Genomic DNA, 25,008 nt, shown 5'->3' on the forward strand with positions numbered 1-25,008 from the left:
GTAATCCTGCCTGGTCTTTTGCTTGACAGAAGTCTAAGGTGTTCCTGATTCTATTTGCGATTACCTTAGTAAATACTTTGTAGGCAACGGACAGTAAGCTGATCGGTCTATAATTTTTCAAGTCTTTGGCGTCCCCTTTCTTATGGATTAGGATTATGTTAGCGTTCTTCCAAGATTCCGGTACGCTCGAGGTCATGAGGCATTGCGTATACAGGGTAGCCAGTTCCTCTAGAACAATCTGCCCAGCATCCTTCAACAAATCTGCTGTTACCTGATCCTCCCCAGCTGCTTTCCCCCTTTTCATAGCTCCCAAGGCTTTCTTTACTTCTTCCGACGTTACTTATGGGATTTCGAATTCTTCTAGACTATTCTCTCTTCCATTGTCGTTGTGGGTGGCACTGGTGCTGTATAAATCTCTATAGAATTCCTCAGCCACTTGAACTATCTTATCCATAGTAGTAATGATATTGCCGGCTTTGTCTCTTAACGCATACATCTGATTCTTGCCAATTCCTATTTTCTTCTTCACTGCTTTTAGGCTTCCCCCGTTCCTGAGAGCATGTTCATTTCTATCCATATTATACTTCCTTATGTCAGCTGTCCTACGGTTGTTGATTAACTTCGAAAGTTTTGCCAGTTCTATTCTAGCTGTAGGGTTAGAGGCTTTCATACATTGGCGTTTCTGGATCAGATCTTTCGTCTCCTGCGATAGCTTACTGGTATCCTGTCTAACGGAGTTACCACAGACTTCTATTGCACACTCCTTAATCATGCCCGCAAGATTGTCGTTCATTGCTTCAACACTAAGGTCCTTCTTCCTGAGTTAAAGCCGAATACCTGTTCTGTAGCTTGATCTAGAATTGCTCTATTTTCCCTCTCACCGCTAACTCATTGATCGGCTTCTTATGTGCCAGTTTCTTCCGTTCCCTCCTCAGGTCTAGGCTAATTCGAGTTCTTACCATCCTATGGTCACTGCAGCGCACCTTGCCGAGCACGTTCACATCTTGTATGATGCCAGGGTTAGCGCAGAGTATAACGTCTATTTCATTTCTAGTCTCGCCGTTCGGGCTCCTCCACGTCCACTTTCGGCTATCCCGCTTGCGGAAGAAGGTATTCATTATCCGCATAATATTCTGTTCCGCAAAGTGTACTAATAGCTCTCACCTGCTATTCCTTGTGCCTATGCCATATTCCCCCAATGATTTGTCTCCAGCTTGCTTCTTGCCTACCTTGGCATTGAAGTCGCCCATCAGTATAGTGTATATTGTTTTGACTTCACCCATCGCCGATTCCACGTCTTCATAGAAGCTTTCGATTTCCTGGTCATCATGACTGGATGTAGGGGCGTAGATCTGTACGACCTTCATTTTGTACCTCTTATTATTTCCGATCTAATCGGAAAGACCGAAAACCTTCTAAATGAAATTTTTTTGTGTGGTGAAACCCACGTTTTTTGAAGAAGTATGATATCTGGATTAAGTTGAATAGATAGGCAAGATAAATCTCTTAAAGCTGAAAATATAGAGCGACAGTTCCACTGCAGTAATTTCAGCTCTCCAATTTTGTTGAACCTACAGCGGCGGCAACATCCGCCTTTAGAATACTTTCTTTAATCATAGGGGGTGGTTGGCTCTTTCTTGATTTTGGTATCATAATTGCAGAAATTGGGGATCCCACGCGTTTGGGAGCTCGAGTGTCAAGTTCCATATCTGTGACACTAACAGTGGCTCAATAAGAGGGCTCACCTTCGCTATGTTGGACTAGCGCAGTAGTGTATGTCGAATGCTCCACAAATGTAGAAGGCGTCTCTACCTCGTTACTAGGCATTCGAGGTGTGGTGTTAGATACCGAGGACTGCATCGGTGTGTTATAGGTCTCCATTATTTGCGTCACTTGACTGGAAATGATTTGCGCTAAGCAATCAGCTAGACTGTATATCAATTTATCCATAGCTATAGCCATTGCTTTTTCCCTAGCAGCGTCAAATGCTTCCGACGGATTAATATCCATGCTTGGAGTATTGCGCGCTGTAACACCAGAGTAACACCAAGGCTCTCTCTTCAATAACTACAACGGCATCTCTTCGGGAGCAGCGACGGCGGTCGAGTATTTCAAGAATTTGTATTTCTTGAGCGCGAGCTGAGCAGTTTGAATAGTCTGCTGGGTGTGTTCCCCCACAGCGGCAGCACTTCTGAGATTGTGCAGAGAATTCACTTGAAGAATGACCATCTCCACAGGTGCGGCAACGCAAGCTAGATTTACATCCTCCTACGCTGTGCCCGGATCTCCAACAATTCTGACACTGAATTAAACGTGACGCGAGTGGTTCTACACGAAACACAAGATGCCACACCTTTATTTATGACGGACATGATGTGCCCATAAACGTTGCAATTACTGATTCTATCGGAATCCTCTCGTTATTTACCAGTCGATCGCAACGGTAAATACCAACGACGCCTGCTGCGCAGAGCTTGTGCAGTGTTACAGTTGGACTTAATCGGGAGCACACGCCCCGTACGAGACCCTTGGTGCCCGAAAGGTGAGGTGAAATAAAAGCACTCACAGGGGCGGAAGCGAATGCAGTGCATTTCAAGAGCTCTTCAACACAGGTCTGGTCCGGTGACCGACACACTATACCTCCCGGTCCGGACGCACGCACCTCCGTCATGGTGTGGAAGTGGTTGGACATGGTCTTAAGTTCCCTCTCGACAGCTTGTGGATTCGTGAGCCTGATGGAACCTCAATTGGTAGGCACGAGCGCAATAGGAATGGTGCTGACTCCACTGTGAAAAATAAATCTTGGGGCAATTCCTTAGGTGGCAGGAATGCTGACCAGGCGGATCGCGCCTAGCCAGGAGAATTGGTCGACATCAGCTCAAGACGGCTGACGCAAGGAATGCCAAAAAAACCAGGGACCAAAATAAAGCTAGTGAGACACCTCAAACCACCCGATACTCAGCCAAAACACCCCTACAGGTCAACGAAACTGCCGAGAGCTGGAACCGGTAGCTGGAACGTCAAAATGGCTGGATATCCCGGCTTGACATCCCGTACGAGCCCGAATTTCTTTTTCGCTTTTTGCTTTCATTCGAGATGAGCATAAAAATGTGTGCGTTACTTCTGAGTCACCTTCCTTTTTCAGTAAGCCAAGTCATTTCGACGGCTTCATATTCGAGCAGCCGTCGTCACTGGATTACGCATCGCCGTATGGGCGGAAGCCTCGATATCACAATCACGCTCCACTATACGCGTGAAAGGAGTGCTTTAAAATCTTCTTTCGTTGAAAGTTCAAAGTGCCCGACAAATCCAACATTTCCTTGCGCTGTGACAGCCTCCCCCCTCCCTCCACGCTCATCACAATTAACCAGCATCGAGGTGAACAAACGAGTGTTAGCTCTTTTCTTTTTTTTTTGTCAGCCAAGATATTTAGAAGGCGTAAATATGCAGCCGTGGTGAAAGGCCGTGGGCTCGTTGGTCTAGGGGTATCATTCTCGATTAGGGTGCGTGTGGTCCCGGGTTGAAATCCCGGACGAACCTGAATTTTTTTTTTCGCTTTTTGCTTTCATCCGAGACGAGCGTAAATATGTGCGCGAATCTTTTGAGTCACCTTCCTCTTTCAGTAAGCGAAGTCATTTCGACGGCTTGATATTCGAGCAGCCATCGTTACTGGATTACGCATCGCCATACCGGCGGAAGCCTCGTGATCATAATCACGCTCCATATTACGCCCGAAGCGAGCGCTTTAAGATCGTGTTTCGTTGAACGGTCAAAGTGCCCGAGAAATCCAAAATTTCATCGCGCTGTGGCAGCCTCCCCCCCCCCCTCTTTCCACGCTGATCGCATTTAACCAGCACCGAGGTGAAAAACGAGTGCTGTCTCTTTTCTGCTTTCTTTTTATTCAGTCAGCCCAAGATATTTATAAGGCGTAAATATGCAGCCGTGGTGAAGGGCCGTGGGCTCGTTGATCACATTCTGCATCCGGCAGCCGTGCTGTTCCGATCGTAGGGTCGTGGCCTCTTCCGGGGCAGCGACAGAGGCCACTTTTGGCTGCGGAAACAGGCTCAACGACGATAAAGAATATACGTTGATTTTGCCGAACTGCCTAATGGACAAGTGGTGATTAACACTGTCTTTTTTCACGGTGGTGTAAGTGCGAGACCGTGCCAGGTGGAAGATTTCAGGGACGCCCTTCTGACGACAGGCCTGCTGCCTGATGTGGCATGCATAGGGGTGTACCAGATCAACCACGTCTGGGCAGTAACCCTCAGCAATGCGATTTCCACGAAAAAGCTGCTGACCCTTAAGGAACTGCAAGTTAATGGACGACGGTGCGTTATCGTTGACCCGCAGGATCAGCAGGCCAAGCTAAGGTTTCACTGGCTGCCGACGAGGAAGTCCGGACGGCGTTCGCAGCTTTCAGCAAGGTGGAGGAGGTGAGCAGGGAGAAGTGCTGTGTCAAAGGCATGAGAGCCAAGACCTTTACTACCAGGACCGTCCTTGTCAATCTGTAAATCGGTGTGAAAATAGAGGACCTTCCTCATCAGATCTGCGTCGGCGGAGAGTTGGCCTTGGTCATCGTTCCCGGTCGACCGAGGCAGTGCCTGCGTTGCCACGGCACGGGACACGTCCACCGTGAGTGCAGAGTCCCCCGCTGTTCTCGATGCAGACGTTCCGGCCACGTCGAGGCTGACTGCGTAAAATCTTATGCCACCATGATAGGCCCAGTAGCTAGTGACGTTGCGGCAGAACACGTCATGGACGTGGCCGAGGCCGAGGGCGCTGCTAAAGGAACTTGAGACATGGTGTCGACTGCGGCAAGCAGTGGGACGACGACTCCGGGAGTGGACGGCAAGGTAGCTGAGACAACTAAGAAGCCGAGTGGGACGGTACAGGTCACGACTGCTGTGGGCCAGGCTACGGGGAGCATTAGGGAAGACCCGCCCGACAACGACACGACGGCGACTCGACTCGTCTCTTGGTGCCCTAGTCAAGCGCCCTCACGACGAGACTAAGGACCGGAACGAGAGTGCGACCAGCGCCAGCGAAGGGCCGCCGATAAAAACCCCTCTTGGGAGGCGAATGGGCTTGAAACCAAAGCCGTATGTTCCACCTGAGAGAACGTCTGTGGACAGAGCGCCGCCCACGAACAACGCCGGGAAGCCGGGAGACCCCGGAGGTGGCTAGCCTAGGGCTAGTCGTGAGCGGTAAGCACCATGCTCCGGACCTACTGTTTTCTTTAGTTTAAAATGGCTCAATTACCGTCGCTTAGTATTGTCACACTGAACGTGAGAGCTTTGGTGGCTAGTCGTAGGCAAAGTTAGGTCCTGCGGTTGGTCACCGACCACGACATAGACGTGCTAGCCGTCCAGGAGACTAAGGTTGACGGAGAGGAGGAGACCGGGAGCGTGGTGCGACGGTTCAGGTCTAGATATTTTGCGGTTGTTAGCCATGCGGTAGGCACGTCCGGGGGGTGCATTCTGTTCGTCAAGAAGCTGGCTGGACTACTGATTCAAAGTGTATTTTCCTGCGAATCTGGAAGAATTGTTTTTTGTGATGTTTTGATGTGCGATGTTGAATTTTGCGTCATATGCGTATAAGCTCCAAATTCAGTGGAGGAGCGTGTCTTGTTTCCTTTTTTTTTTCGAAGCTTTCTCAGTATGGTCCGTTGTGATAAACGCGTTATGTTGTTAGCTGACTTTGTGTGTTGAGTGCCAGAGACAGAGTGAATAATGTCGGTGTGCGTAACAAAAGCAGTAGCGTATTATAAAAACTAATAAGTGAACTTGGCGATGTTTTTGAGTGTCTGGAAGGGAGGCGTGAAATGACTTTTACATGTTTTCAGGGCAGTAGTTATGCGCGATTAAATCGAATGTACATTTCGTTGGATACGATTACAAGACTGTCGCGCGATCGAATCCCGCCCACGGAGGCCGCATTTCGATGGGGGCGGCATGCGAAAACGCCCGTGTGCTTAGATTTAGGGGCACGTTAAAGAACCCCAGGTGGTCGAAATTTCCAGAGTCCTCCACTACGGCGTTCCTCATAATCAGAAAGTGATTTTGGCACGTAAAACCCCATAATCTAATTTTTTTTAATTCAAAGATGCCATAGTTATTGTGTAGTACCCGTGTCGTTTTCGCGCCACTGCCTCGTAAAATGCCACATATGTATCGTGAAAATGAAACATGGTTTTAATTTGGATCTGGTGAAAATGAATGCCTTGTTACTAAATGATCAGTGGTTCTTTAAAGGAGTAAGGGATGCAGTTAATGAAATACGCGACGATGCAGAGGAAACAATAGAAGAGAAGTGGGAATGTTTTAAAGAAAAAGTTAAAATTAAAGCCATAGAAAGGTCGAGTTGCATAAAATTTGAGAGGGAAATGAAAGTAAAGGGTTTAAGAATACTGCTTCAGCAGCTGATAACGCTTGAGTGTAGAGAGCCTGGTACGTACAAAGACGATGTGCAAAACATCAAGGAAAAACTTCAACAGTTCGACAAAGAGCGTTATCAAGGTGCCATTGTGTGAGCGCGAGCAGGTGCACTAGCGGCAGGGGAGTCGCCCAAAATAAGGGCGCTTGGTCTACAGAAGGCGCACGGACTGCGAAATCACATCGGTAAGATTCTAATGAACGGGAATGTTGTTGAAGATAGTGAGAGCATTGGTTGCTCTTTGATTATCAGCAAGCGAATGTAGAGGGTTTTAAGGCGGAATTTCTTCATTCCATGACGCGAATAAGTGATGATACCAAAGAACGATTATAAGGCAAAATAACTGAGAGGGAAGTCGAAAAGGCAACCGACGATTTGAACCTGGGCAAATCGCCTAGACCTGATGGCCTCAGCGCTGGTTGGTGTAACGCGTTTGAGAATTGGCTCCATTGTTGGCAGAGGTATTCAATGACGCGTATGAGCAAAAATATTTGCCCCCTTCTTTTGGAAAAGCGCACACCATACTAATACTTAAGAGTGATCAAATAGATAAACTAAAATTAGTGACATTCTATAGGCCTATATCACAAACAAATGTTGATTACAAGATATTTATCAAGGTTCTAGCCACCAGACTCCAAGGCGTCAAGGAAATAGTCGAAGACCATCAAACTTGTGGCATAAAAGGGCGAACTATTTTTTCGAAGATCCACAAGACGCGGTGTGTGCTCGAGTGCTGTGACGTCACCGGCGGTGGCGTCGCAGCACGTTTTTTCAGATCACATTTTTTTTTTTTTTGCACAGCTGGGCGGCCGCGTTCTTTTGGGACGTCTTAAAGCGAATCCTGAAGAAATAGTTGCCTGTGGGGACCCCAAGGGATCCGGTATCTGGAAATTTAGGATCAAGACGGGGTTTCGTATGACTTTATTATGCTGAATACTCTCCACTGTATATAGCAGGCTCGTATGGCAGGGTACCATTGCAATCCCGACGCACGGCCGGCTCATAGATACTTCAAAGAATGTTGTCGCGATTTATTTATATACAAAAAATTAAAGAATTTTTGCCGTAATAGCTATCTGGGCTCGAACCTCTGACAGCCAAGGAGGAACTTTAAATTAACAACGTCGTTCCCATACGGACGGACGGCTTTGCTGGGCCTTGCCCCCATCCCCCCCCGCCCCTTTTTTATTTATGCAGGCTGGCATTTGCGACATGTCTGTAATATTTGTATAGTAGGTGTTCTGTCGAAGACCGGCATTTCAAAAAAAGAAAATGGGCTCCTTGGTCTAGAGGTATGATTCTCGCTTACGGTGCGGGAGGTCCCGTGTTCAAATCCGGGACGAGCCCGAATTTATTTCGCGCTTTCAATGATGATGCCAGTTCAACCAGCCACGAAGTCTTTCTTCTTTAAATTACATACCGGTACCTTACCTGTTACAATCTTCCTGGAACAACGTGGGTTCTACATGCCAAGGGGAACCCACTGCCTTATTTGTAAAAAACAGGAAAGCATAGATCATGTCTTTATCCACTGTTGGGAGGGGGTCTTCTTTTGGGACGTGTTGCAAAAGGACTTTAAAAAAAGGAGTTACCGATAGATCCACACGGAATCAGGTTTCTGGCAGTAAATGATGACGAAGGATTTCCGTACGACCTTATCATGCTTACGGGCCTCCACTGTTTATGGCGCTCAAGAATGGCGGGCTACCATTGTGACCCGGATGCCCGACCGGCGCGTGTATACTTCCGAGAATGTATGCAGCGATATGTAGAAGTGCAGAAATTGCAACAGCCTGTTCCTGAGTGGCTTTACAGGGTTGAGCCCCTGACAGCACTCAAGGAATTGTAATACGACAATGTCATGCCACAGTAGCGGACCGCAACGAAGGTGTACATTACTGTTTCTTGTTCGGTTTTTGTATTCATTATTTCTTTTTCTTTCGTCTTTCTGTATATCATTTAAGGAAAGTGTGTTGTGGTGACATGTCGAGGACTGGCAATAAAGAAAAAGAAAGTTGGTGGATTCCACTTCCGGCCACCGAACGTGACCGACGTGTATATCATGGGCTCTGTAGGAGCGGCTTCAGCGGCCCAGACGGGCCACGGTAACAGGATTTCTGCCTTGGACAACGAGTACCAAGTTGTTTTGCCTAGTCTGCCGACAGGGCGTTTTGTTTTGAATACGGTTTTCCTACACTGTGATATCAGGGCCCGCCCATAGCGGGTGGAAGATTTTCGCGACGCGCTCGCTCAGTTATCGCTCCTGCCGGAAGTGGCTGCTCTCGGGGCCTACCGTATGAACCATGTGTGGGCCGTGACCTTCAAGGACAGCAACGCGGTGAAAAAGATCGTCAGCGTTGGAGAGCTGCAGGTCAAAAAGGGCCGGTGTCTCGTCATCGACCCCGCCAACCAGGATGTACGCCTGAAAGTGCATTGGCTGCTGCCCAGCCTTCCTGACGAGGACGTAAGCCTTGCCTTTGCGCCGTTTGGAAAATTCACGGACACCGTCCGCGAGCGCTGGCGGGTTCATGGCGTGGCTGATAAGAACTCAACAACGAGGCTGGTTACGCTGAAGTTGAAGCCTGGCGTAAAGCTCGTGACCTTGCGCATCAGGTGAGCGTCGCCGGCGAACTGGTTCTCGTGGTTGTGCCGGGCAGGGCTCCTCTTTGCCTACGCTGCTGCGGCACGGGCCACATTCGTCGCGAGTGCCGTATTCCACGGTGTGGTGCCTGCCAACGCTTCGGTCATGATGACAGTCAGTGCGAGCGCACGTACGCTAGCGTGACCGGACCCGTGGGCAACGAGGACAACTCTGCCCTACTCATGGACGAGGCGGACATGGAAGACAAGTCGTCCGCGGTGGGTGAAGCAGCTGACGTCGTGGCAAAGTCGGTGGTACGACTTGAACCGGAGGAGAAACAAGTCGCTCAAGCTGTAGCCACAGGGCACCAACAAGCGACTGCAGAGGGCATTGCGGCCATGCCGAATGCTGAAGAGAAAACCCCACCTGAGACGGAGGCGACCTCCTGCCTCGTTGAACCTGAAGGCATGGACACCCTTACCGGCCCAACTAGCCAACCGACGGGGAAACGGCCCCACAACCAGACCGTTAGCCGGACGGCGAAACAGGGCGGCAGTGGCGGAGACGAGCCCCCGCCCAAAGCGTCAGGTATAAGAAGGTCGACCTTGAAGCCGCGGCCGAACATTACGGTCGATACACGGCAGGCGGGTAAACTGCCTCCGTAATTCCGTGCTTTCTAGCTCGAGTGGGGTTGGGGGGTTGGTGAGTGCAATGGCCGTCATCCTGAGCGCTAGTTTTTTAGAACCTTGCCAGGAAGGGGAGCCCAAGTTGCACTGGAGTGCCATTTCCGGAAGGTCGAGCTGCGTCTCCTTTAGAGCCATTCGACGTTGTTATCGGCGCACTTTTATGAGCGCTCACACTTGTGTAACTGTGATGGGCACCATTCTACCGTGTAGCCATGGCGGTTAATGTCGAAGGAACGCTACGTGTAGCTACGTTAAATGTACGAGGGCTCAGTGCAAGAAGACGGCAATGTCAGCTAAGTCGTCTCCTCTTGGATAATGACTTACATATAGTAGGAATCCAAGAAACGAAAATTGAGAGCCAAGAGCTAACCGACAGAATGGTGTCTAATTTTAGAGCTCACTTTGACGTGTGCGTTTGTCACGCGGTTGGTGGACCAGGCGGCTGCGCTATATTCCTAAGAAATAATTTTGGCATTTGTGTGCAGTCGGTGTTTTCGTGTGAAACTGGGCGCCTCTTAGTGGCTGATTTTTGTTTTGGGGATGTGGATTAACGTGCTATTTGTATCTATGCGCCGAATATTGAAACGGACCGTCGACCTTTCTTTGAGCGTCTTGAAGCGTACGTAAACTGTTCCAAGGTCGTAATACTGCTGGGTGATTTTAACTGTGTTTGCAATGCTGAAGACCGAGAAAAATGTTCACGCGTTCGTGATAAGAGTGCCGAATTTCTAAACGCAGTGGTGCATGATTATGACCTGGAAGATGTGCGTAGTGTTTTTGCCAGCGGTACTCGCCCACGATTTACCCACTTAAAGCATGATAGCCACGCCCGATTAGATAGATTATACGTGTCAGCCGAACTAGTGCCCTTATGTTGTGAATATGATGTGCAAGCTGTAGCATACAGTTATCGCTGCTTGGTGACTGCCACGTTCGGGAAAGTACAGAGCAAACAGCCTTTTAACTGGGATCTCTGGAAAATGAATGCGCAGTTGTTGAATGACGATCCTTTTGTCGATGCTGTAGCGAAGGAACTAGAAAACCTGACTTCAGCCAAGCCATTAGGCTTTGCCATTCAATGGGAAGAATTTAAACAGAAAGTAAAAACAATGGCCATGGAAAGAAGCAGTGTCATTCGACACAACCTGAAACAAGCAGAAACAAAGCTTCGCCAGCAACTGCAATTTTTTATTAGCATGGAAAGGTGTCGAGCCTGGTGTGTATGTTAACGAATTAAAGGAAGTGAGAACTGAACTGGAAAGGATGGATACCGAAAAATACAAAGCAGCACTAGTGAGATCAAGATCGGAGAAGTTGTGGGCGGGAGAAACTCCAACGAAACGACCTTTATCAAACGAGAAAAAGTACGCTTGTCGGAAAGAAATCCGCCAGCTAGCTAAAGGCAATCGCATTACATCCGACAAAAATGACATCAAGCAAGGGATCGCCGATCACTTTAAAGCAATTTTAGCTCATCCTCGGAATCCTGAATGTAGCTACCAGAATGAATTTCTCTCACTGATGCCAAAGCTCGATGAAGAAGTCAGGACACGGCTGGAACTGCCAATTAGCCTGTGTGAGATAGAGTGCGCAATAGACGAGTTATCCATCGGTAAAGCACCTGGGCCAGATGGCTTGGGGGCCACTTTCTATAAAACCTTCAAGGCTGCATTGGCTCTTGTTCTTCACGAAGTTATCAGCGAAGCGTATGAGCGAAAAAGATTGCCCTTGTCATTTACAACCTCGTATATCGTGCTAATTCCGAAGAGTGATGATGAGAAAAAACTTTTGTTGCCAGGGTCATATCGCCCGATAACTCTAGCCAATGTCGACTATAAAATATTCACGAAAGCTTTGGCCAAACGACTGCAAAGTGTAATTAAAACATTGGTAGGGCTGCACCAGACTTGTGGCATTAAAGGCCGCAGCATCGCAACAAATGTACACACGGCTCGAAGTGTGCTTGAGTGCTGCGATGTGATTGGCGATCACGTCGCGATGATGCCGATCGATTTGGCAAAAGCCTTCGACCTCGTCTCGCACAAGGCTTTGTTCTGCATACTTGAGCATGCCAACGTTGGCAAAGTCATAACGAAGGCGTCATGATGGCGTACAGAGAATGCTTAACGCGCATCATTGTCAATGGAGAGCTCACCGATAGCTTTCCCGTGCTCTCGTCGGTGCGGCAAGGATGCCCGCTGTCGCCCCTTCTATTTGCTGCTTATCTCGAACCACTCTGTTTGGCGATCAGAAATAACAAGCGCATAGCAGGCTATCGGCTGCAGGCAGCACACATTAGAATTTTGGCATATGCCGACGATATCGCGATTTTCTGCACAACCAAAGCGAGCATTAAGGAGGCAACGACTGTCGTTGAAAAGTTTTGTGATTCAACTGCAGCCTAGACAAACTGGGTAAGAGTTACGGCTTCTGGCATGGTAGTTGGAAAGATACGCCGGAGACCTTTTATCGACTGAAGTGGTCGACGTTACTAACGCAATACTTGGGTGTGCCTCTCGGAAATTACCGTGAACCTGAATTGTACTGGCTCGATCAAGTGTCGAAAGCAAAGGAAAAGGCTGACGGGTGGAGAGGAAAACAATTGTCAATGTTTTCTGGAGCCACTTTTTGCAATCTTTTTTAGTTTCTAAGATATGGTACGTTATGAATGTGTTGTGTGCTGCGAGGGTAAGCGTACAAAAAGTTCACCGTGTTTTCGCTATTTTCATTTGGGCCTCCACCTGGGAGAGGATGAGTCGAACGAACTTGTTCCTCCCGGTCAAGAAAGGTAGGCTTGGCTTAGCTCATTTGTTTCTACGACAAGTCCTGTCATGCTTTGTGTTTTTACGGGATCAAAACTATCCTTTTCTCCGAACAGTGATACAGGTACGGCTGTGTAGACAACTTCCAGGATTCATTGTTTCGACTGTTCACAATATGCCAGGAGCAGTGACTGGTTACCTACGTGAAGTGGTATGTTCATATAACATGTTGAAAGTACGTTTTTCACAGCAATACCTGTCCACCGTTACCAAGGAAAAACTATACAGAGATCTCGTGGACACGAGTTTCCCTTCACCTTTGTACCGTTTTCCGCAACGTGGAGGCCCAGGACAAGACGTTCTAAAGAGAGTGAAAAAATGCCAATACGGCCGTCAGCTAAATCTTTTTTCTTCAAATTGCACACAAACAGACTTCCCGTTAAGACCTGGCTTCATGAGTAGGGTATTTTCATCGCCTGGAGCACTGACTGCTTATTATGTAAAAAACCGGAAACAATATAACATGCATTCCTAGATTGCTGGGACGCCATCTTTCACTGGGATGTTCTGCAGAGAACATTGAAAAAACAGTTACCCCTGGACCCATATGGAAAACGCTTCTTACCGATTGATAACGCCGAGGATGTCCCGTATGACCTTATTGTGATCCTGAGCCTCCACGCTATGTGGAAAACTAGATTGCAACTTCAAAACGGAGACATTGTCGTTCGACCGGCTCGGGAAAACTTCATTGAGAGTGTTGTGTGTGTGAGAGATGCTTTCAAAGCGCTGCCTTATCCACCACAATGGATCTCCTTATTTGATGAATTAGCGTTGTTAAAAAAGATTTTAGTACCGTGTTGGCCAAAGTGTGGTCCTCACGTTTTATCTTTGTAAACCTTGATTGAGTACGTCGAAGTCGGCAATAAAAAAAAAGAAAAAAAAAACGTTGGTCTAGGGGTATGATTCTCGTCGAGGGTGCGAGAGGTCCCGGGTTCAAATCCCGGACGAGCCTAAATTCTTTTTTTGCTTTCATCCGAAACGAGCATAAATATGTGCGCGAATCTTCTGGCTCATCTTTCTTTTTCAGCAATCCAAGTCGTTTCAACAGCTTGATATTCGAGAAGTCATCGTCACTAGATTACGCGTCGCCATATCGTCGGAAGTCTCCAGATCACAATCACGCTCCATATTACGCGTGAAATGAGTGCTTTAAGATCTTCGTTCGTTGACCGTTCAAAGTGCCCGTGAAATCCAAAATTTCAATGCGCTGTGATGCCCACCCCCCCACTCGTCCTTCCACGCTCATCACAATTAATCAGCACGGAGGTGGACAAACGCGTGTTATTTGCGGGTTTTTTTTTTTTTTTTAACATTGAGCGAAGATATTGTGATGTGTGGTGCGCGACGTGGTGCGGGGCTCGGGACGGTCGAGAGCAGACGACGCCGAGTGCACGCGCGCCGAGCTGGAAGGAGGAAAACAACGACGCCGAAGAGCGCCCGGCACGTGAACGCGCGGCGCAGGAAAAACAAAAAGAAAAAAAGCAACCAATTAGAAAAGACCACGGGGCGTCGGGCAGCCAATCAGTAAATGCCAAATCGGCCATACCACAAGAAAAAGCGTGGTGCGCTGGCAGAAGGGGGGCGACACGCAAGAGGACACGCAGGGAGACGCCGGGGAGACGCCAGGAGAGTCCCAGGAAGCAACGGCAGGAGGAGGTCAACCACCGGAGTGGGCGTTGAAGACGGGCCGTCGGGTTCCGGATCCGAGCCCACCAGGACTTCACCCGCCCGGGGCCTCCTGCCAACCTGTTCCTGTGCGTCGCCCGTCTACCTGAGCGTGCCGTCAGCTCCTCAAGGCCGGTGAGCTTTTGCGCCAGTGGGCAGGACGAGAACAGTCGGGCTTCGGGCACGAGTTCTACGCCAGCTGCCCGGCCAGAACGCCACCCCGTCTGCCGTGCCGCCTGCTGCCCGAGGCCGGCGTTCGAGCTTCCGCGCCGTGGGCGAGAGGGGAGCAGTCGGGCTACGGGCCCGAGCTCTCTGCCCGGCCAGAACGCCGCCGCCGTCCACCCAGCCGCCAGCGTTACCTCGCCTCGCCAGAGCTGGCGCGCTCCCGGCGCCCGTCGGTCAACCTACGCCACGACCTTTGGTGAGACCGGCGCCACTCCTTCTGCCAGCTCGTCGCCGCGTTGCCGCGTCGAGACTGCGACGCGTCCCCGCCCTCGTGGCAAGCCCGGACTCGCACCCTTGTTAAAGCCCTAAGTGTGCTCCTTACCGCAATGTTTTCTTGAATGTTTATTTTATGCATGCTTTCCGTTTCGTTCTATTTGCTTTACGCCTTTTTATTTTTGATTAAAAGTATTTGTGTGTGTGTTCAAACCAACGGCTTTGTCCTCAATTGGGTTCTCGGAGGCTCCGCCTAAGAGAACCATTAAAACATTGAGAACACGAACCTTTGGCCCCCATATTAGGGGTCGTCACAGATATTAAGAAGGTGTATGTATGCAGCCGTGGTGCGAAGCCGTTGGCTCGTTGGTCTAGGGGTATGATTCTCGCTTAGGGTGCGAGAGGTCCCGGGTTCAAGTCCCGGACGAGCCCGAATTTCCTTTTTGCTTTCATCCGAAACGAGCATAAATATGTGCGCGAATATTTTGCCTCATCTTTCTTTTTCAGCAATCCAAGTCGTTCCAACAGCTTGATATTCGAGAAGTCATCGTCACTAGATTACGCATCGTCATACCGTCGGAAGTCTCCAGATCACAATCACGCTCCATATTACGCTTGAAATGAGTGCTTTAAGACCTTCGTTCGTTGACCGTTCAAAGTGCCCGCGAAATCCAAAATTTCAATGCGCTGTGATGCCCGCCCCCCGCCCCCCTCTTCCTTCCACGCTCATCACAATTAATCTGCACCGAGGTGGACAAACGCGTGTTATTTGAGGTTTTTTTTTTTTTTAACATTGAGCGAAGATATTAAGAAGGTGTATGTATGCAGCCGTGGTGCGAAACCGTTGGCTCGTTGGTCTAGGGGTATGATTCTCGCTTAGGGTGCGAGAGGTCCCGGGTTCAAATCCCGGACGAGCCCGAATTTCCTTTTTGCTTTTATCCGAAACGAGCATAAATTTGTGCGCGAATATTTTGCCTCATCTTTCTTTTTCAGCAATCCAATTCGTTTCAACAGCTTGATATTCGAGAGCACGGCTTCAGAAAACTATTTTCATGCGAGACCCAACTCGCCGAGTTCACCCATGACATTCTACATTTCATGGACCTTCATTTGCAGATTGATGCCATTTTCTTGGATTACTCAAAAGCATTCGACCGCGTTTCCCACAATCACCTACTTCAAAAACTTGCATCTATCGGAATCCCAAATAGCTTGCTTACCTGGCTTGAACACTTCTTAAAAGGGCGCACACAGTTTACCTCTGCAAATAACCATAATTCATCTCTTAGCAGCGTAACATCGGGTGTGCCACAGGGCGCCGGTTTATCGCCTCTACTTTTCCTCATCTACATCAATGACTTACCTGCTAACATTAAGAACAAATTACGTCTTTTCGCGGATGACTGCGTCCTATATTCCCCAATCAAAGGCTCGATTGAAATCGCCGCTCTACAACAGGATCTCGATTCCATCGCAGTATGGTGCGAGAAATGGTACATGCCGCTTAACCTTACTAAATGCAAAGCTCTGTCATTCACCCGCAACCACAGCTTAACCAGTCACACCTACACAATAAATTCAGCTCCTATCAGTCATGCCCCGTCTTACAAATATCTCGGCGTTCACATGACATCGACACTATCATGGGCAACTCACATTGACACCATCTGTTCTAAGGCTTCGCGCACCCTTGGATACTTAAAACGCAACCTAAAAGCCGCATCACCAGAAATAAAAAAGCTAGCATATCTAACATTCGTACGTCCGCAGTTAGAATATGCGTCATCTATCTGGCACCCTTCCCAATCATATCTAACCTATGACATAGAAGCAATACAAAATCGCGCTGCTCGGTTTATAACTTCCAATTACTCTCGTGATACCAGCATAACCGCACTAAAACGTTCACTTGAACTACCATCACTTGCTTCCCGCCGGATCATCTCTCGTCTCTGCTTGCTTCACACCTTTTATTACCATCCACACTCCAGGCATTCCCTGTTAAATCCACCCTTACGTACATCCTCTCGCTTAAGCCACAGTCGTCCCATAGCAAACATTAACACTCGATCATCTGCCATGAACACTTCATTCTTTCCCGACGTTATAACCCATTGGAACCATCTTCCAGAAGATATCGTGACATGCACTGACCGTAAAACGTTCCGAGAAATGTTAAATAACCACACTGCTTAATTGCCGATTCCACCAACCCCTACTCTAACACGATGTTCCCTTCTTTTTCACAATTGTTCCTGAGTTGTATTTGTTTATTGTTGTTCTTTACTGTTCTGTACATTTCTTCTAACATTGTTACAAGGATTAAAGCCCTCCCTTATGTAATGCCTCCGGGCCTTTAAGGTGAAAATAAATGAAATGAAATGAAAAGGCATCGTCACTAGATTACGCATCGCCATATCGTCGGAAGTCTCCAGATCACAATCACGCTCCATATTACGCGTGAAGTGAGTGCTTTAAGATCTTCGTTCTTTGACCGTTCAAAGTGCCCGCGAAATCCAAAATTTCAATGCGCTGTGATGCCCGCCCCCCCACTCGTCCTTCCACGTTCATCACAATTAATCAGCACGGAGGTGGACAAACGCGTGTTATTTGCGGGTTTTTTTTTTTTTTTAACATTGAGCGAAGATATTAAGAAGGTGTATGTATGCAGCCGTGGTGCGAAGCCGTTGGCTCGTTGGTCTAGGGTCATTCTGCTTCCGGCTCCCGAGCTGAACGGATCGCGGGATCATGGGCTCCAATGGAGCGGCATATGCGGCTGTTAGCCGCGGCAACAGGCTTTCGACGGAAGAAGATAAGGATTACCAGATAATTTTGCCTCGGCTACCTACAGGACGCATTGTTTTAAACACAGTTTTTTTGCACGGCGACGCTCGTGTTCGCCCGTTTCGTGTAGAAGATTTTCGAGACGCGCTTCAAGCTGTTGGTATGCTCTCTGGCGTCGTCGCCCTTGGAGCATACCAAATCAACCATGTAAGGGCGGTGACGATGAAGACAGCCGAGGCTGCCGAAAAGCTGGCGGCCCTGAAGGAGCTGCAGGTGAAGGGGCGTCGCTGCCTGGTCATCGACCCCAAGGAACAACAGGTGAAGCTTCGTATCCACTGGCTTCTGCATGGGGTGGACGACGAAGACGTCAAGACCGCGCTGGCCTCTTTCGGCAAAGTGACGGAAGTGACCCGGGAGCGCTGGCGAGTGGATGGCGTTTCCGACAAGGGCTCGACGACCCGAGCAGTGCTGCTGCAGCTGAAGGCAGGAATGAAAGTCGACGACCTGCCCCACCAGATCCGCGTCGCCGGCGAGCTTGCACTGGTGGTAGCCCCAGGACGTCCCATGCAGTGCCTGCGCTGCCGGGGCTCTGGCCACGTTCGTCGTGAATGCAAGGTTCCCCGTTGCTCGCGGTGCAGGCTTTTTGGACACAACGACGCGGACTGTGTGCGTTCATACGCAGTGGCCGCGGGTTCGGCGGAGAGCGAGGCGTCGACGTTAGACCATGTAATGGACGTGACCGAGGCGGAGGAAGCGGCCACGGGAGCTGGAAACGGCAAAGTGGCGGCAGAAACCGGCGCGACGACCAAGCAAGCCGAAGGAGGAAGGAATATCCCTCCCCCCAAAGAACCAGCAGCTACAGTCGAGAGCGTGAAGACGGCCCCGCAAGAAATTGAGAGCCACCAGCCAGTTACGGATGCAACGCAGGCAGAGGCGGACGACAACGCGACCCCTGCTAGCGCCTGCGTCGAGTCCGTCTCGGCACCGGTCAAGAGATCCCTGCAGCACGAGGAGAAAGTCGACGGAAAGGCCGGCGGTGACTCCGAGGCACCACCCGCTAAGACGCTACCTGGAAGGCGCTCCACCCTCAAGCCTAAGCCGAACCTGGAGACTGACCGTAGGCTTACCCCGAAGCCGACCAAAGAGGAACCCGGGCGACGGCCACCGGATGGCCACGGAGGCGTCTAGCGGTCAGCTAGACGTTAAGGTGAGCACCATGCTCCGGGCCTTCTCCCCTCCGGTTTTCACCAATAATGGCTACCAACCCGTCGCTTAGCCTCGGCACGCTAAACGTTCGAGGTCTGGCCGCCAAAAGGAAACAGTCAGGTTTACAGACTACTAGTGGACCACGACCTCGACGTTTTAGCCGTGCAAGAAACCAAGGTAGACGGCGAGGAGGAGACCGGGAGCATGGTGCAAAGGTTCACGTATAACTACTATACGGTAGTGAGCCACGCCTTAGGGACTTCGGCAGGGTGTGTGCTGTTCGTGAGGAAGCTCCCTGGTCTTGTTATAGATGGTTACTTCTCCTGTACTTCTGGTCGACTTGTCTTTTGTGACTTCAGCTATTGTAATGTCCAATGGCGCGTGTTTTGCATTTATGCGCCTAATACTGTGCAAGAGAGGGCAAATTTCTTTTTGAGTTTAAAGCATCATTTACATGTGCAAAAAATGATAGCCTGTGTAGGCGACTTCAACTGCGTATTGAAAGCTGAGGATAGGCCTACGCGTTGCGTGGTTTGTGACAAAAGTAGTGATATCCTGGCGCATATTACACACGAATTCGAATTAGAAGATATCGCAGAATGCTTTCGCGGTCACGGAGGCGTAAGCTACACTCACTTTCAGGGCACAAGTCACGCACGCTTAGACCGTATCTATCTTTCATATGATTTAGTTGAAAAATGCCAGTGCTACACAGTTACGGCCATATCATATTCTGACCACTGCCTGGTAAAATGCACGGTGGGCAGGAAGAAAGAACGAAACAAGTTCGTCTGGGAACTGTGGAAATTGAATGCAGAGCTGTTACGGGATGAAACTTTTAACGAAAATGTAGTGGCTGCTCTGAATTCTTTTGGAACAGACAGTTCTACGAAATTTGGTGAGGAATGGGAGTTGCTGAAGCAAAGCATTAAATTGAAGGCAATCGAAAGAAGTAGCGTACTGCGATATGAACAAAAGGCCAGAGAAAAGGATTTAACAACATTGCTAGAAAAATTTGCGAAGCTTGAATGCATGCAACCTGGCGCCTATCAACAAGATATGCGCGCCGTTAAGAAGAAGCTCGAGGTATTCGACGAAGATCGCTTCCGAGGTGCGCTAGTGCGCGCCAGAGCAGAAAGGCTATCATGCGGGGAAACGCCAACGAAAAGAGCACTGGGGCTAGAAAAAAAGCACTCGAGACGTAAGCAGATTGAGGCTATCGAATATGAAGGGGTGGTATTAACGGATAACAATAATATAGGGCGTGCTTTCTTTGAGCATTACAAAGAACTTTTTGCATTCAGGCCTGTCAACATGCACGATTTCAAGAAATTATTTTTGCAACGAATCCCACAGCTGTCGAGTGAGGTTAAAGAAACCTTAGAACGACCATTAACAGAACATGAAGTGATGAAAGCCATCGAAAACCTGAATCCTGGGAAGTCGCCAGGTCCAGACGGTCTGTGTGCCGCTTGGTACAAATCGTTCAAAAGCCACCTAGCTCCTATCTTAACAGCAGTTTTCAATGAAGCATATGAACTAAAAATACTTCCACCATCCTTTGGCCAGTCCCATACAGTACTAATACCGAAAACAGAAGAGACCGAAAAGCTCAAGCAACTTTCCTCCTACAGACCCATAGCGCTTACTAACTGCGACTACAAAATATTGATGAAGGTGTTGGCACGACGGGTCCAGTCAGTTATTCAGGAAGTAGTCGGCCCACACCAGACGTGTGGTATTCGTGGAAGAACCATTTTCACTAACATCCATAAAATGAAGTGTGTGCTGGAGTGTTGTGACGCCATGTGCAATGCAGTAGCCATCCTCCAGCTAGACTTGGAGAAGGCGTTTGATTGTGTTTCTCACGCCATATTGCTTACCATCCTTGAACACGTTAATTTTGGCCACATAATCGCTGAAGGGGTGACCATGGCGTACCGGAGCTGCTATACCAGACTTATAATTAATCAGATGTTGGGGGCCCCCATTAACGTGAAGCGCTCCGTTCGCCAGGGTTGTCCACTCAGTCCACTCCTGTTTTGTGTCTACATAGAAACGCTATGTCTGGCCATCATCGAAAATGAATGTATTAAGGGGTTTAGTCTTCAATCAGCAGAAGTGAAGCTACTGGCATACGCTGACGATGTGGCTGTGTGCTGTAAAGACAAAGTGTATTGAATACTGTTAATATCGTCAAAAAGTTTGGTAACGTCACTAACAGCTACGTTAACTGGCAGAAATGTTTGGGGTTTTGGCATGGAAGATGGGCATCTACACCAGACCACTTTTCGAACGTAAACTGGGCCACGACGCCAGTTAAGTACCTTGGAGCACCCCTTGATGCCTACAAGGACAGTAGCGAGTACTGGAAGGAGCGGACAAAAGAACTAAAAGAAAAAGCCGACCGATGGAACGCCTGTCACTTGTCAATGTTCGCGAGAGCTACAGCGTGCAACATGTTTCTCGTGTCAAAGATCTGGTACGTAATGCAGGTCCTACAGTGCTCTCGTATTAATGTGCAGAAACTGCACCGCGTGTTCGCTGTATTCGTGTGGGCATCGAGCTGGGAGCGATGCAGCCGAGATAATCTCTTCCGACGTGTGAAGGATGGTGGTCTGGGGTTGGCGCACCTTTTCTTGCGTCAACTGGTAAATAGATTCTCCTTCTTTCGAGATACAAACGACCCATTTCTGCGCACGGTGATCCAAATGAGGCTGTCAAGATCACTTCCCGAATTCGTTGTAGGTACGGAAATAATGCCAGGACCAGTTCGTGGTTTCTTTCGGGAAATAGTTCAGAGTGTTTCTTTTTTGCGTGTTCGGTTTTCAAGTGCATATTTGTGGAGTGTAAAACGGAAAAAGTTATATCGTGATTTATGTGACAGTGTTTTGCTGGTACCTATGTACAGAGCCCCGTACAGTGGAGGCCCAGGCCTAGATGTATTGAAAAGGGTGAAGAAGATGCCAGTTCAACCAGCCACTAAATCGTTCTTCTTTAAATTACACACCGGTACTCTACCTGTTAAAATCTTCCTTGAACAACGTGGGTTCTACATGCCATGGGGAACCCACTGCTTTATATGTAAAAAAACAGAAAGCATAGATCACGTCTTCATCCACTGTTGGGAAGGGGTCTTTTTCTGGGACGTGTTTCAAAGGACTCTAAAAAAGGAGCTACCTATAGATCCCCACGAAATCAGGTTTCTGCCAGTATATGACGACGAAGGTTTCCCGTACGACCTGATCATGCTTACGGGCCTCCACTGTTTATGGCGCGCAAGAATGGCGGGTTACCATTGTGACCCGGATGCCCCACCGGCGCGTCTGTACTTTTGTGAATCCGTGCAACGGTATGGGGAAGTGATCAAGTTGCAACAGCCTGTTCCTGAGTGGCTGTCGAGGGTTGAACCCCTTACAGCACTAAAGGAATTTTAATCCGACAACGTCGTGCCACAGTAGCGGACGGCAGCGAATGTAAATATTACTGTTCTTTGTTCCGTTTGTGTATTCATCCCTTTTTGCTTCTTTGGTCTTTGTTTATATCATTTAGGAATTTGTGTTGTGATATGTCGAGGACTGGCAATAAAGAAAAAAAAAGGCTCGTTGGTCTAGGGGTATGATTCTCGCTTAGGGTGCGAGAGGTCCCGGGTTCAAGTCCCGGACGAGCCCGAATTTCCTTTTTGCTTTCATCCGAAACGAGCATAAATATGTGCGCGAATATTTTGCCTCATCTTTCCTTTTCAGCAATCCAAGTCGTTCCAACAGCTTGATATTCGAGAAGTCATCGTCACTAGATTACGCATCGCCATATGGTCGGAAGTCTCCAGATCACAATCACGCTCCATATTACGCGTGAAATGAGTGCTTTAAGATCTTTGTTCGTTGACCGTTCAAAGTGCCCGCGAAATCCAAAATTTCAATGCGCTGTGATGCCCGCCCCCCCACTCGTCCTTCCACGCTCATCACAATTAATCAGCACGGAGGCGGACAAACGCGTGTTATTTGCGGGTTTTTTTTTTTTTTTTAACATTAAGCGAAGATATTAAGGAGGTGTATGTATGCAGCCGTGGTGAGAAGCCGTTGGCTCGTTGGTCTAGGGGTATGATTCTCGCTTAGGGTGCGAGAGGTCCCGGGTTCAAATCCCGGACGAGCCCGAATCTCCTTTTTGCTTTTATCCGAAACGAGCATAAATATGTGCGCGAATATTTTGCCTCATCTTTCTTTTTCAGCAATCCAATTCGTTTCAACAGCTTGATATTCGAGAAGTCATCGTCACTAGATTACGCATCGCCATATCGTCGGAAGTCTCCAGATCACAATCACGCTCCATATTACGCGTGAAATGAGTGCTTTAAGATCTTCGTTCGTTGACCGTTCAAAGTGCCCGCGAAATCCAAAATTTCAATGCGCTGTGATGCCCCCTCGTCCTTCCACGCTCATCACAATTAATCAGCACCGGGGTGGACAAACGCGTGTTAATTGCGGTTCTTTTTTTTTGTTTTACATTGAGCGAAGATATTAAGAAGGTGTATATATGCGGCCATAGTGAGAAGCCGTTGGCTCGTTGGTCTAGGGGTATGATTCTCGCTTAGGGTGCGAGAGGTCCCGGGTTCAAATCCCAGACGAGCCCGAATTTCCTTTTTGCTTTCATCCGAAACGAGCATAAATATGTGCGCGATTATTTTGCCTCATCTTTCTTTTTCAGCATCCCGGCCGCGGCGGCCGCATTTCAATGGGGGCGAAATGCGCAAACACCCGTGTACTTAGATTTAGGTGCACGTTAAAGAACCCCAGGTGGTATAAATTTCCGGAGTCCTCCACTAAGGCGTGCCTCATAATCAGAAAGTGGTTTTGGCACGTAAAAACCCCATAATTTTTTTTATTTTTCAGCAATCCAAGTCGTTTCAACAGCTTGATATTCGAGAAGTCATCGTCACTAGATTACGCATCGCCATATCGTCGGAAGTCTCCAGATCAGAATCACGCTCCATATTACGCGTGAAATGAGTGCTTTAAGATCTTCGTTCGTTGACCGTTCAAAGTGCCCGCGAAATCCAAAATTTCAATGCGCTGTGATGCCCGCCCCCATCGTCCTTCCACGCTCATCACAATTAATCAGCACAGAGGTGGACAAACGAGTGTTATTTGCGGTTCTTTTTTTTTTTTTTACATAGAGTGAAGATATTAAGAAGGTGTATATAGGCAGCCGCGTTGAGAAGCCATTGGCTCGTTGGCCTAGGGGTAGCATTTTCCACTTCCGGCCACCACAGTGAACGGTCGTGCAAGCATGTGCTCACTCGGAGCGGTTACAACGGCCAATGGCCGCGGAACTAGGTCTTCTGACAAGCAGGCTGAAGATTACCAGGTTGTTATGCCGCATCTGCCCACAGGTGATTCCGTTTTGAATACGGTTTTTTTGCATGGTTGCCTAAAGGAAAGGCCGTATCGCTGCGAGCATTTCCGCGACGCACTCGACCGTCTTACACTGCTGCCGGAGGTGGTTGCCCTTGGGGCGTACCAAATGAATCACCTGTGGGCAGTGACGTTCAAGGACGAGGAAGGAAAGAAGAAGATACTGGCTGCAGACACCTTCAATGTCAAGAATGAGCGCTGCATGGTTATAGACCCCAGCGACAGAGGAGTACGCCTGAAGCTCTACTGGCTACTCCATGGTGTGCCGGACGACGATGTGCGAACGGCTCTGGCGGTCTTCGGAAAGGTGACTGAAATCACAAGAGAGAAATGGAAGGTGAAATGATGCATTGATAAAGGATCAACAACGGGCTCCGTAACACTAAAACTGAAAGTGGGCGTCACCATCGAAGTTTTGCCTCATCAATTGCGTGTTGCTGAAGATGTCGCACTCGTCCACGTTCCAGGCAGAGCTCCGCTCTGCCTCCGGTGCCGCGGCATCGGCCACATACGTCGGGAGTGCCGTGTTCCCCGTTGCGGGCTCTGTCGTCGCTACGGCCACGATGAGACCCAGTGCGTGCGCTCCTACGCCAGCGTAGCAGGCCCAGCCCGGAGGTATTTGGTTTCCGAGCACATGATGGACGCAGTTGATGCAGAAGAAGCCACCAGAGAACATGGCGAGGAAGGAAAGACTGAGGCAGCCGTGCCTCTGCACACCCCCGGCGGAGACGCCAACGAGCCGAGTAGCGAGGAAAACCCTGGGCCTATCGCTACCGTAGTGAGCAAGGACACACCGAAAGAAGACGCAAACAACACCCAAGACCACAGCAGCGATTCTCTTCCGGAAAACAAGAAAGCCACAGAGGAAATTTCCACAGATGTCGATATGGCAGTGTCTGGCAGCGGACCTGCAAAGAGAACCCGAGAGGAAACTGGAGACACCTCTGCAAGAGGTGATGTAACAAGCACCG

General features: G+C 48.9%; 5 non-coding genes across 5 annotated transcripts; all 5 read left to right on the forward strand.

Annotated features, from left to right (window-relative positions):
- The first annotated feature begins 14,993 nt into the window (after positions 1–14,993).
- TRNAP-AGG (transfer RNA proline (anticodon AGG)) lies at positions 14,994–15,065 on the forward strand. The gene has a single exon. It is a non-coding gene; the product is annotated as a tRNA-Pro (tRNA).
- Positions 15,066–15,479: 414 nt separating this feature from the next.
- TRNAP-AGG (transfer RNA proline (anticodon AGG)) lies at positions 15,480–15,551 on the forward strand. The gene has a single exon. It is a non-coding gene; the product is annotated as a tRNA-Pro (tRNA).
- A 6,671-nt stretch (positions 15,552–22,222) lies between these two features.
- TRNAP-AGG (transfer RNA proline (anticodon AGG)) lies at positions 22,223–22,294 on the forward strand. The gene has a single exon. It is a non-coding gene; the product is annotated as a tRNA-Pro (tRNA).
- A 413-nt stretch (positions 22,295–22,707) lies between these two features.
- TRNAP-AGG (transfer RNA proline (anticodon AGG)) lies at positions 22,708–22,779 on the forward strand. The gene has a single exon. It is a non-coding gene; the product is annotated as a tRNA-Pro (tRNA).
- Positions 22,780–23,183: 404 nt separating this feature from the next.
- On the forward strand, positions 23,184–23,255 carry TRNAP-AGG (transfer RNA proline (anticodon AGG)). The gene has a single exon. It is a non-coding gene; the product is annotated as a tRNA-Pro (tRNA).
- Positions 23,256–25,008: the final 1,753 nt, after the last annotated feature.

Source organism: Dermacentor andersoni, chromosome 1, assembly GCF_023375885.2.
Source record: "Dermacentor andersoni chromosome 1, qqDerAnde1_hic_scaffold, whole genome shotgun sequence".
Taxonomy (NCBI): domain Eukaryota; kingdom Metazoa; phylum Arthropoda; class Arachnida; order Ixodida; family Ixodidae; genus Dermacentor; species Dermacentor andersoni.